This window comes from Takifugu flavidus, chromosome 9, assembly GCF_003711565.1.
Source record: "Takifugu flavidus isolate HTHZ2018 chromosome 9, ASM371156v2, whole genome shotgun sequence".
In the NCBI taxonomy this organism is placed as follows: domain Eukaryota; kingdom Metazoa; phylum Chordata; class Actinopteri; order Tetraodontiformes; family Tetraodontidae; genus Takifugu; species Takifugu flavidus.
The window spans coordinates 2,318,016-2,330,423 of record NC_079528.1 but is presented as its reverse complement, the minus strand read 5'-3'; the positions used below and the strand labels follow the sequence as shown (position 1 = coordinate 2,330,423).

The following is a 12,408-nucleotide window of genomic DNA, read 5'->3' as shown; positions in this document are numbered from 1 at the left end:
AAGAAACTCTAGCAGTGCGGCATGAATTGCAATCCTCATGAGCAGAATGAGCTTATAAAATGTATTTGTGAAACCCTTAATGAAAGGCTCAGAATATAATTACCACTCTGAAATCCTCAATAGTTTTTGTGCAATTAACACACTGCAAAGTGAGTTTTGCTCCACGTATTAGAGGGCCTTCGTTCAATAAGCTTAGTCAGTTCCAGGAAAAAAAAGGGTGGGGGATGTTTCAGTAAAGTCTTGTGAATATTGTGTTAATTCCGGGCCATAACTCGAGGACCTGTCACTCACATAGAGCAGCAGCAGAGATTAGTCTATCCACTTAATACTAGTGCTGAAGAGGGACTTGCTGAGGTGCAGTTGTGTTCGGGGGAGACGCATGTTTTTCCTCGAGTAACAGCTTGCTGGGAGGACAACTTTGGGTGCACTTGACCTTCAATCTTTCCGTACCTGTTGGGCCTGACAAACGATAAGCATACAGCACGCTATAAATAATTCCTGCTCATTATCAGGACGTGCCCATGTTTTTGCGCACCGAATATATTACGGAGCACATGCAAAAATGTGGCACCGATGGAAGAAGGAAACACTCCTCTCCTTAGACTGTTCGGAGTTAATCAATTATGTTTTAAAATGTATTTTATGGTTTCCTAGTCGGCTGTTCTAAAGATTGGTTTTATGTTTCAATCTAGCTTCTTTTTTATCCAACTGTAGTGCTGATGCTGTCGTATTCTGATAAGGGAGGTGAGTGCCAGCCGCTCCTGTGGGATTATCTGTTGTTTCGCAGATGTGGAATAGACTGTACAGTTTAACTTCCGTCTGCTTACTCATGTTTTGATGCTGACCGAATAAGAAGTGTCCTCACCGCAGGACGATTTTGTTCCGCAACATAAGGAATGCTGTGACTTTCATTCTGCCCACATTCACCTGACTCATCCTGACAGCCGACCATGGAGCTCCATGATGTCATCTGTAGGCTCCCCCCTTCCGGAGTGGGACCGCGCACCTACATGAATAGCAATCAGCGTCTCGCAGTGAATGCATCATTCTTCCGCGGCTATGCCCCGGGAACGGGAAGTCAATAGGGGCTACGGACGCCGACGTTCCTCCTCAATGCTGTGGTGATGTTCATTCTTTCATGAAGGTGAGAAAAAGAAAACACGTCAGCGCATAAAAGGTCAGATCAGACATGTTCACATTTAAGTGTGAGAATTGTGACATCATGGTTCAGAGACAGACTTGACATATGAGTAGACAGCAGAGGTGGGGGCAACGCTGATGAATCAACTGCCATTAACTCAAGGCTGGTCTGTTGAGCTCCACCTGCCGGTTTGATTTAGATGAATCGTTCGCCAGAGATCATTATTCTGAATAGCACAGACACACCCCTTTCAGACGTTAGGCTTTAGTGTTTAGTCTGAATGGGAACTTCAGACCACCTTCAAAGAGATTTGAAAGATACACTCCCACTCACATTCAAACAAATGCATGCAATGTGCTCTCTTATGCTCTCAAGGAAATTCCCTTTGTCATCTCATCCCTGGATGCTTCACAGATATGAAGACAATAGTGTGTTTCACACAGTCAGTGATTACTGGGTAAAATGCAATTACCAGCCCCCGGTGACAAGCTCGTCACTCACAGTGCAAATGCTATTCCAGAAACCTTGTTTTATACCAAAATTCTCCTGAGCACCGCTGCCCTAATTTCTCTTTTTCTGAGTGGAATTCAGGCTAAAGGTAAGGTGAAGAACAGGGAGGAAGCATTTTCTGTCTGTAATGAGTTACAGGTTCAGACAACCTTGCTGTGCTTATCATTTTGCATCCAGTGTCTGGAGGAACAAAACTAAAGTGGAATAATGTCTGAATGTATATTTTTATGTAAATTAAGTTTCCCCTAAGGCTGATGTGCTGTATCATACACAGATGTCACAGTTTTTATACAGAAATTGTCTATGCGCACTTGGATTTTGTCAATATCATACATTTCGTCATTTGTTCATACACCTTTTAGTTTTATAGAAGATTTTTTTAAATGAATGTTTGAGGTTTCAAACCCACTGATGCCCCGTAGCCTGAGGTCCCTAATTAGAACATTATCGAGCCGCTTTGGGTTGCATGCATGTGCCAAAATGTCAGAGTTGGCTGCCAAATACCAAATGAGATCTGTGAGAAGAACAGGTTGATTATCTCTATTTTAGACCTAAATGGTAGATTGGTGTTTGTAAGGATGCATTCTGCCTCTTCAACAATATGTGTCAGAGTATGACAGCGAGGGGCAGATGGCACATTATGGCGGCCACCTGAGGAAGGTTCCATGACAAATAATCAAATAAATAGTGAGCTAATTTCCAGAGGAATTTTATAACACTGGTAGGTAATCTGTTCTCAGATAAATAGCAGGAACAGCCCAATCAGTCTTGTGGTAAATTGGAAATTGAGCCCAGCGTGTGATATAGTGTACAGAGTAAGCTACAGGAGGAAGAGGAAATTACCTTTCAGTATTGATGCAGAGAGCCATGACATCATCAGGGCTGGTTTGCATGAGCTATTCAGGAAACAAATAGATGTGACCGGCCAGGATACACCCTCAGCCATTTACACCATATTTATTTTAATGAAAATGCATCAAAGTGACTAACACATGCGAGGTTGACTCACCCTTTAGTGGCTGCAGCAGCAGAGGTGCTGTAATTCAATGAGAGCAGCCTCCCACTCCTGACACAGCCGATGATTGGTTATTGAAATCACGGGCACAGATCCCACGTCTTCACAGGCACAAACCTGTCCAAGCCCTTGTAAATGATTTCTTAATAAAAGATTCAATTGAAAATATTAGATTTGTGAAATAACTCACGCGCAGAATACTAGAGAAGGCACATTTCTCTAAAATAAAAAAATAAAAGGCAGAAGGATTACTTAGCACACCCATTTTCCAAGACACAATAGCGATCTGTAGCTCTCGTCCCCCACAGAGAGGACTGAAGTAAACTGTGATAAACACTTAATCTCGAGTTAGTTAATCATGGAACGTGTGCCAACTGTGCCAGTAAATCAGAGCAAGTTTAACTGGATGCTGCTGTAAAACACATGAATCAAACCTGAGGGAGCACTGACATCAATAATTCATTTACCACAACATCAAAGTCATTCGTCTCCAAGAATGAATGTTTTAAACAGCAGCAGGTATGAAGAAGGAGTCAAACTAAACCTGATTCCATCCCTCAGCTAATTGTGAAGAGTTGCACGACGAGCAGAAACAGTGAGCTCAGCAGTCAGCGTTTCCTCTGTAAACCGCAGAGATGTAATTTACAGTAATGTCACGCTGGAGATGATCAAACCACCCTTGCCCCCGCTCTGGCCCATCACCAGGAGATCTGCCGTTGGTTGGATATTGTTTTAGTTCCTCTGACTTCTGCAGAGGCCGGATATCTACAGAATCATGTTTCACACGCTAACACTTTCTGAACATGAACACACGGCAACCAAACGGATGAGAAAAATGGAAACGAATAGTATTTCTTTCTGCATGCTGGACCATGTCTTTTTTGGACACCATGCAGAGCGTGGGTCAATGAAGGCAAAGAGCAGGCAGCAAGAAAAAGCCACCCTCTCTTGGTCTGACGCTGATTCTTTCTGATATAAAGACTTGTGGCGGGGACGATGTCACCCATAGATCAGTTATTTTTGGTTCGCTTCTTGAGCTCCCGTCTGTCACTTTCACCTGAAGTGCTGTTGTGATTTGAATGGATAATGAGGAGGAATGCCTGAATAAAAAGTTCCGAAAGGAACCCGGTACCAGGAAAAGACATCTTCACCTCCAGGGTATTGAATTTTAAGAGGCAAATAGAACTGTGCTCTGAATTACAAAGAACAAGAGGGAAGAACAAGCTATTTATCCATGCGCGGAAACTTGTACAAAACAAACAGTTTTCTGAAGGAATAATGGCGATGGTCATCCATTTCTGAGACATTCCTCTTGACAATCCTAACTATGGATAAATAACCCCAAATAAGTCAAAGTGGCCCTTGGTTTAAATGTGTTTTCCAGCAAGATAAAGCATTAAATTCAGCCGTGTCAGGGCATCACACACAGCAGAGCTGTGCTGCACTTTGGAGAGAAAAGTACTCCTTTTTACCTGAAAGCATGATTCCTGTGGCGATGTGGGTAAGTTTAGTTGGCTTTGAACAGTGAAATACAGCCGGATCAGACCGTAATACCCACCAGATCGTTGCCAGGGCTGATCACAGTAAACAATCTTGGGGCATCTGTCAGCTGGATGTCTAATCAATCACACCGAACTGTCCTCTTTAATACTCTGCGGTTTATGGATTTCTATTTTGACATGTCAATGTTGCCAATAAAGGGGAATGCCAAGCGTCAAAATTTCGTGATATTTCATAAGAGGAGATGAATCTCTTGTAGCAAGAAAAAGGAAGAATTGATTTCTCAGGCCGGACAAGGCGTCCTGCTCTGGTTCTGAACGCCAACTAGCAAATCGGAGTGCACTGCGCATACGAATGCTGCAGCTGATGTTCCCGTTGATTCATCTGCATTTCTTGATCAAGCAATGCACTCAGTACAGCGCAAAGCGAGAATTCTGAAAGCTGCAACGGACTTGTGATTAGACGCAGAAAGCGCGGAGAATCATTCCTCTGTGCAAAGCTGCAGAGGCTCAATAGAAACTGCAGTTCTTTCATAGACATCACAGAGCTTTTTACCTATTTTTAACCAATTGTGTAGCACCTGCTTCTCTTTTGAGGGATTCTGCTCCCTTTCATTATGTTATTTTAAGCCGAAACACACAGCACAAAGTCTTAACCATGGAACATGCGATACCTCCACAACTACCCAAACAGCGTGGGGAACATGAGGCTGTTGGGAATGAATAAACAGCCCATAATTACTGGCTGAAGGAACGCTATTGTCTGAAACCATTTGCATCACTGAGAAACTGAAATCCCCAAATCTATAAGACCATATTTACTGTGACCAGAAGGAAAACCATGCAATGTTATGTAACATTAGCTAGCAAATGATTAAGATATCTGGCACAGATTAAATGCCAAAGGGCTAACAATGACTAATTGTAATAATTTGTCCAGTAATGATGGGTGTTGCAAACTGACATTTTGTTTACTGACCCTTTATTGACAAGTTCTTTAATTGCAGCTGGATCGGCAGAACAGACCCAAACTGCGGCGGGAAGATTTATGTCCCCAGAATAAGCCATGTAGCAGAGATGACAGGCACTTTGCAGCAAAACAGCCATGCCAGGATAATGCACAAGGTAGTGAAAAGTGTAATCCTGGGGTTAAAGTGAAGTCGACTGCAGCGTCTCTCTGGGGAGGGGGGTGTACAAGACAAAGTGATAGCGGAGGACACTGGCACATTGCAATTTCAGGTGGAACTGTTGTTGTCTTCCAGCGTGGGGATCTAGAGTTCAGCGGCGGATCTAAAGTGATGCAACAAACCATAACAAACACGATGCAGCCTGTCTAAAAATATGCTGTGTAATGAGACCATCAAGCATGGCGATGAGAGGCGATAGGCTGGAAAATCAGGGAAACACTGATCAAAAGTCCTGGAAGAAGAAGAAACCATCCGCTGGTGATGGTGCAGAGCACCAGCAGCAGCAGCTCTCCCACTGCATTCATGCCAAAGAGCTTCGGTCAAGCACTTTTCTCCCACATCATACCGCTTTCTTCACCTCCAGCTCATTTCTTGCTGATTGCTGAGCTTCATTTTACTGATTGTGGTAAATGTTTCATACCGTATTGGAGGGGCTATGCCCGCAGGGATGGATTCCTTATGAAAAATGCATCCCGACAGCTGTCTTGGTCTGCCTCCACTCACACATAGGGCTCATCAAAGCTAGCAGGAAATCAATTGGAAAGCAACCGTATTCACAGCATAGGTGCGCAGTTTTCACTTTGGAAGGACTGACGGTTGAAAGATGGGGCTGAAATCACGGCTGCGCTTGCAAAGGTTTTAAGGAACTCGCCTACTTTGACATTGCCTGACATCCTTCACCTCTTGTTCCCATTGTAGAAGACTCAGTTGGGCTGCTTGTGGTGATGGGTTCGGGCGGGGTGGTTACAAGACAGATGTCACCTCCCCAAAAGAACACAAATTAACAAGCTCGTGTTTAAATCAAGAAATGTGATATTACCAGTGTTTACAATGAAACCAGTACACTCTACACACACACATATGGATATACTGTATATGTGCCTGTGTGTGTGTCCTCAAATAAATCAACTAATTAACCGCAGAACAAAAATAAATCAGCAAACAGACATTCATTTGCATTTTCTTGAAAACAGTGAAATTAAATATGATTCAGGATCGACCAAAGACTGTGGATAGAATAATATTAGCTTTTATGACATTCAAACAAACACAGCAGTAATTGTGTGATTTTCTCTGCACTTTCATCTTCTGCTGGCCAAAAACACCATTACATTTAGTACATGGCCAACTGAATATCTATATATAGAAGACCATCTATATACTGTATATCTATTTGATAAAGATCATATGTCTTTCTACAAGCATAACATAGTGTTAACTAGCCTTTTATACACATCTATCTACATCTATCTGCTATCCATAATCCATCATCCATGATCCACAGACGTTTGATCCTAACTGGGTCTGTTGTCCATCCCTGTGTGGGTTTTCTCCAGGTGTTCTGGTTTCCTCCCATAGTCCACTGCTGCCTCTCACCCAGTGACTGCTGGGATAAACCCTTTCACGGGTCACTGATCTTCAGTCGCCATGGTTCCTATAATCGGTATTCACAAACCGCGTTAGGAAGCTTAGCAACGTTTTGCTTACCAAGTCCTGTGAAATGTAAATACCTTCAGGTGCTATCACAGGGCACGATAACCCCACTGCGGTCGAACTGTCTGCAGAGTCCGGGGAGGTGAACGCCACGGACCTCCTTTAGTGAAGGTTGAAAATGTTATTTATTTTCCTTCTGCTATGGTGAGCAAGGTGAAGATCTCGCTGATTGGAATTGATTTTTGCCTCCCTCTTTTCTTTCACTTCTGTATTTCCATTGATTAATATTTATACATACATTTTAGGGTGAAGGAGGAAAGGATGCCCCCCCCCCGCGTGCGCGCGTTGCTGCCAAGAAGCTCATCACGTATTTATTATGTATCAGCGACCAGTTTCATTGTAATTAATGCATTGTTATGACTGATTAAAAAGAAGCATTCAGACTTACACTAAGCCTGAAAAGGTTGGATTTACATACTGTGTAAATGCCCTGCTGATCCGTATTTACATGTCAGCATCTCAGCCGTGTTGCTTCTGTAAAACAGAGGCCAGATCTGCCACATCTATCACGGACGAATACAGAATGGCAGAAATAGCTTTCGCTAGCTTTGTACCAGCTTCCTCTGACCTCCCTCTCCTTCCTGTGTCACACCGCAGAGTTGTCAGCGTGATCAGGAATGCCGAATAACACAACTGTAAAAGAATGCAAGGTTGGAGTGAGAGAAACTGACAGTGGAAGTTAGATAATAGTGTTGGAACAACATGAACTAGCATTTCTGCTAATGGCTTTGGGTGTGACTGTGATGACTGTGGTTGAAATGATTAGGAAGGGATTAATAATACATCTGTCACGGAAACACAGAAATACAACATAACAGGGTAAATGGATGTAAACCCCCTGCTAATATGTTTTATTAAGCAATCTGAGCCATTTATTTCTTGTCGTATATGTGTGTGGAATGCAGAAGAGGACTTGCGTTAACAGCAGTACGTAAACACGGTCACGCTGGCAAAGACTTGACATGCACGATACAAGAAGAGCAGCCTGAGATCATAAACCTGCACCTGAAAGCCATCCCCGGTTTGATCCCCTTAGAAATGCCTCCAGCCCAAAACTGTGTAGAAATTCCTTGACCTTCAAAACAGTGCATGCATAGCAATTAGCTTTGTGTGGGTAAGTTATTCAGATGAAGCCTTCCTGCCCCAAAAACCTAATTTCCCCAATAGCAGCCTTCTCAGTCTGGTGATAATACAGTCTATCCCATTATGCTTTCACATCCACCCAGACGCCACAGTGTGTTTTCATGTGTAATACGCTCACCGGTGGTATTTACAGACCTTTGCAAAGCCATTTTCACAGCACTGTTGAATTCTTCCGCATTTATCAGCATTAAAGCTTAGAATGTAAATCAGAGCGGCACAGGTTTCCTCAGAATGTTAAAGAACGAGCAACCCCAGATCCAGACTGTGCCGTGACGTGCTGTTCCTGGAGCTACATTGTGCCAAGGTGCACCCCACATTACCCTGTCATCGCGTGCACGTGTGAATAAACAGCATGTAATCCTCGCAGCCGTAATGATAACTTACCCATTAGGCCATCGAGTGTTGCATTAAACCCGCTAAAGCACATCTATCAATCAAAGTGAATATCGATTGGCAAACCATCCACACGCCGTCGCCGTCATGAATGTGTTTACCGTGGTGCATTTATTGTTAACTGTATATCAGCGTTCTACCTGGAGGTGGAAGGATGTCCCGAGTGGCGGAGGACACCACGGTGCCATTTATAGCACAGTAATATGCTGCCTTCTTGAGGGTAACGACCCTCCTGAGGTGGGTGAAGCCATTCAGACATAACGACACGGGTTAAAAAAAGCCTTCAACGCAATCACGCCGACACGTCCGCGGTGGAGTATTTTCATCTCTCTTCCCTCTGTTGGTCCCTAATAAACAATTGATTCGATTGGAATGTTCTGGCCTAACAAATTTGAGATTTATTTTCCCTCCCAGTATCTGCTCCTTGATAACAACAAGGTAAATTATTTGTTGATGACTGCGGATGGGGGGGGGGGGAGGCTGGAGTCAATCAGTTTTTAAATAGAAACTGGATGCAACAAATCCGAACGGGATATAGACAATCTGTCTCAGGGGACAAAGCAGTAGGACGGACAGACAGCTGGTTGTGTTTGCAGCATGCCAAATGTGTTTTGGTGATTCTCGTTCTCACGGAGCCTTTTCCCCGGCGTGATGAGAGCGGCCGGAGTCGGCCTTTAATGGAGACCCTGCGAACCAAAGCAGCCGTCGACAACTTTCACCAAAATGCAAGAAATGAACTCGCCACGTTGCGCAGGGCCACGGTTCAAAAAGCTTTTACCGTGATGCCGCGCCAACTCCGACCATTTACATTCCACGTGGCTTTAACCCAGCGAGCTGCCACACAGGCGGGATCACATGAACACACTCGAGAAGCGAGAAAAGGGGAATAAATCCATTCACTACAGGAAGAATCAAGACTTTTTTTACTGTCCTGCAGAGACATGATTCCATCTTTCTGCGCTGTATTATTATATATTTTGTTCACACAGATGAGCATCCCCATGAAACTGTGCTGTGATGTCTCCACCAGCTCTTGCATACCATTACTCACGCCACCATCCATAGTGTGCAGGCCAGGCGCCCTCGGAGGGGGCGGCGGAGTCTCAACGCATGGTGGAACATGTGCTTTGTGCACATGTTCCAATGTGCTTTCTGAGCACTCATTTCCACTGTCGAATAAACACGCACAGACACACGAATCTGGAGGAAACGCCCCCCCCCCCCCCCCCCCCCCACACACACACACACACACACACACACACATCATCCCCACCACCGCTTTAAAGGCGAAGCAAGCAAATGTCACGTCACCTGGGACTTAAAGGGTCACAGCGGAGCCGTGAATTGTGGTCTCGATTTACAGAACAATCATTACATTTTCTATGAAAGGCCATCACCGTGACTACATTTACCATCAACCGTCACTGTGGAGACACGGGCTGGCTAAATTGGATCTAGCCCGTGGAGAATACGGCTATTTATACCGGTATCACGAGACCAAGAATCAATCCAAACTGGAGCTGCCTGCGAAGTGCAGAAACAATCCCAGCTCTGAATGGGCTGGAACACTTCAACAATAAAGTGCACTTCAAATGAAATGAGGCAATCCCGAAAGTTCTGCCACTCAATGCTTTCTTTTTCTTTCTTTCTTTCTCTTACACATTAGGCTCGCTCGGGACCATCCATGCGCCGGAATATTTCTATCTGCTTTGGCAAATTAAAAAACACAAGAAACAAAACCTGGAGCTCAGTTTCAGCCTCAGTGAGCTCTAATAACTGGGCGCAGTGAAGAGACGCAACTGCAAACCAGTGTAATATTGCATCAAACCACAAGAGGGGGAGGCACCACCTGTTTTATTCCCAGTGGCTCAACATCAGAACAGGTTTGCATGACTGGCTTTTTTTTTTTAAATGTAAAGTGCACCCAGATGAAGACAGGCATTGCTGTGTCATCTGGCCTGGAAGTAAATTCTTGGATCAAAAAAGAGGGGAGGCGCTGGACACATTAAATGCGAGGATAACACAAATCAGCAGAGGTCTGAACCAGACCAGTTTGATAACAGCTATAAACCCAAAGGCTGGCAGTGACATGCTCCACTGACTGCAATCTGTCATATAAATATGCTAGACTTTCGCATGTATGCCTGCTATCTGCCTGTATCTCTATTTTACAGCAGTAATTTAGATTTGAATCGTGAAATGAAGGACGGGGATGTGTAGTGTCACTTCGCGACCAGTAGGGGGAAATAAATGCATATTAAGTGGGTGAGCGTTTGCTGCGGTAGGACCCGCCTCTTTTCAATAAATCAATAAATACATTCATTCAACCTACCAATGTTACAGAACTGCTAAACGCCAACGACAATGTTGTGTCTTAATGACTATTATTTCATTAATGATATATTAGAAATTTGAAAACCTGTCAAAAGAGCCAGTCAAATTCCATATCACACAGCCCAGCTCTCTATTCTCCAGTTTCCATGGAAATGATAAAGCAGGTATAAAACCCCATCACTTAGCCGATATATGTACAAGCCAGTTGATTCTTTCATGGCAGCATCTCCTTCCCTATGGAGCATAAAAACTGTACTGGGGTTAATTTTGTTTTCTTTGTGTGTGTGTGTGTGTGTGTGTGTGTGTGTGTGTGTGTGTGTGTGTGTGTGTGTGTGTGTGTGTGTGTGTTGGAAAATGTTATTTCAATTTAGGTAGATACTCTGTGGACTCCGCTACTGTGTGGATTTATGTGTAACCTTTAAACAAATATAAAATATAGATTTTTCTGGATCTGTGTAACTGTTATATTAGATCCTGGCCATGGACAGGGGAGGTTCAGGGTCGGGGTACCCCCTATGGAAAGTTTGTAGTGTTTTTGAACCTTTATCAGTATCAACTTAGATGGTTTTTGTTGCTTTTTGACCTGGAAACGCTACAGGTCATTATGTTAGTTTTTTTTTAATCTCTTATCTATGTTAGAGGTATACAAGAGGTCACTGTGTGTGTGTGTGTGTGTGTGTGTGTGTGTGTGTGTGTGTGTGTGTGTGTGTGTTTTGGAATAGGGGGGAAGCACCTCTTCTTCCAGTGCAGAGAGCAACTCAAGGATACTCTGATATCATGAACTCTTCTTCCACAGTCATAATTTCCCACAGAAATAGAATCCACTCAATTTCCCTGCGAGGCACAGTCGGCGGTGGCAAAATGATCAAACACGACCTCAAATCGGATGACGTCGTTTTGGACCAGTACCGTTAGATCGGCCGCAAAGATGAATTCCTTTGTTCCTGTCTGCCTGCAGTTAACTGATCTTATCTTACAGGATTACAGTCGCTTCATAGTACACATCCTTTCTGATACACACTGCCTTTGCATTGGTACAGAAACTCAAGCATCAAAGCTTCTGAAGGTTTTTAAAGGAAATACAATCCGCAAGAGGCACAAACATTTTCTCTGTGATGAATTTTATGGTTGCTGAATAGACTAAAAGTCTAATTTGCCCCGTTTCCAGCCTTGAGGTGCATTTAACAGCAATCAGCAGCCCTGCGTATTAATCTGGCTGTGAACAATCACATCTGAATTCATGTTTTGGCTGCAGGAGCACATATCCAAGCGACTTACTGGATGTTCTGTGGCCTGCTGAGAAACTGCTGCAGGCACGACTCTACGCAAGAGGCTGCAATAAATACAGCGACCAAGTGCAGATCAACAAATGGGCAAAACAGGAGAATTGGGCGGGACCGAGCAGCAGAGCTGCAGGCATGTGTGCTGCACTCTGATAATACAGAGACCCCACAGACAGAGCAGGGATCCTCAGATGGCTCAAAGAGGTGAGCGCTACATTGGAGAGATTGGTGAACGCTAATTTACAAAGCTCGTGGCACCAGCAAGATGAGTGTAGAATATTGATTTTTCTTCCCTTTTAAAGCTTTGAGGTCAAAATGAGCCGTTTGTGCCTATTTCTGGAGATGATGGTGGTACGATGATGTGCACTTGTAGTCTTCATGCAGCCATCAAAGTGAAAACGGCAGCCCT

General features: G+C 43.9%; 2 long non-coding RNA genes across 2 annotated transcripts; one reads left to right on the top strand and one right to left on the bottom strand.

Annotated features, from left to right (window-relative positions):
- Positions 1 to 469: 469 nt before the first annotated feature.
- Positions 470 to 7,235, top strand: LOC130531269 (uncharacterized). The gene is made up of 2 exons (XR_008952058.1): positions 470 to 1,144; positions 7,092 to 7,235. It is a non-coding gene; the product is annotated as an uncharacterized LOC130531269 (long non-coding RNA).
- Positions 6,148 to 7,447, bottom strand: LOC130531270 (uncharacterized). The gene is made up of 3 exons (XR_008952059.1): positions 7,235 to 7,447; positions 6,864 to 6,946; positions 6,148 to 6,787 (listed from the first exon to the last, which is right to left on the bottom strand). It is a non-coding gene; the product is annotated as an uncharacterized LOC130531270 (long non-coding RNA).
- Positions 7,448 to 12,408: the final 4,961 nt, after the last annotated feature.